The following is a 1,311-nucleotide window of genomic DNA, read 5'->3' as shown; positions in this document are numbered from 1 at the left end:
TGTGGGTTTTTTTGTTCTGTTTTGTTTTTTCCTCTTTTGTAGTTGGCTAAGGAAAGCTTTACCAAGCTTTGCATGGTAAAAAGAGCAAAATTTAAAAAAGTTATGACTAAAAAAAGTGACCAACCATTTCCCGTTGCTCCTTTAAAGTCTCAGCTTTCCTCCATATGATAAATCCCACCCTTAGGAGAAGCCCACCCCATAAGTTTACCAAGCAGCCCGTGGGGTTCCTGCAGGGCTCAGCCTGCACAGGGCTGTGGATCACAGACCACACAGCCTCTATGGGACCACTGGGATTTGGACAGTTCATGGAACCCCACAACTGCAGCCAAACAGCTGAGTGAGTTTCCAGACCGACCAGAAGTAGGTGGCGGCTGAGAGAAACAAAAGCATATCTACATCTTGTTTCACAGGAAAAAGAGTCATTAATTAATACACAGGTATAAAAAAAATACAAAGCTGCACTGTAGCTGATTCACTCCAGAGTAATGCTTGTGGCAACGCAAGATTTGAGCTGCTGTTAGCAGTTAGCTTCAATGTGAGATACCACACAGTAAAAGGACCACCCCAAAAAGGAGGGCAGGAAAGGAAGGACAGGTTTGAGCTGTTCTTGTGCTGCCACAACCACGAGAAGCCATGCTGGACCTGCTGCCTCCAGCCTCACCATAGGATGTTACAGCACAGCTCCAGGGGACTTGGGGCCAGCCCCCTGACCTTCCACTGGAACACCAGCACACTATTAGAAAAATAATTTGCTAACTTCTTACCTCCAGTTCTCCTCAGCTGGTCCTTCAGCTGCAGGCCTTTGCAAGAAACTGCCAGATCCAATATGGCGGAGCACAAGGCCTGCCTCAGAGCTATGGCTGCAGGGTCTGAACGCCTCCGGGGAAAGGCCTCTGTGCTGCATGATGGCAGCCCTGGGCACTAACTGCAACTGAGCGTGGGTCAGCAAGAACCTCCAGCAGGCAGACTCCAAAAATCAGCCCTGAGAGCTAGCACAAGGCAATGGCTTATTACAGGTAGGCTCCCAGAAGGAGCAGGGTCATCTCTGCTAATTACACTGTTAATGAAATGCTTAATTCAGAAAGTTAACCCCCAGCAGTGCAGGATTTAGGGCCTAGTCGAGAGAGAAACTCTGGGATCCAGCCCTTTGCTTTTAAAGGCTTTTATGGTGAGCTGTGCTTCTCTTGCCCACTGGCTGCTGATGTAAATTGTGAGGCAATTTTAAGCAATGACTGAAATGGGTTTTGGTTTGTGAAAGAAGAAGGTTCCTGCTGATACCTTTTCTGGATCCAAGCCTAAATTAACTGATGG

The sequence above is a fragment of the Meleagris gallopavo genome, chromosome 13 (assembly GCF_000146605.3).
Source record: "Meleagris gallopavo isolate NT-WF06-2002-E0010 breed Aviagen turkey brand Nicholas breeding stock chromosome 13, Turkey_5.1, whole genome shotgun sequence".
Taxonomy (NCBI): domain Eukaryota; kingdom Metazoa; phylum Chordata; class Aves; order Galliformes; family Phasianidae; genus Meleagris; species Meleagris gallopavo.
This window is presented reverse-complemented; position numbering follows the sequence as displayed.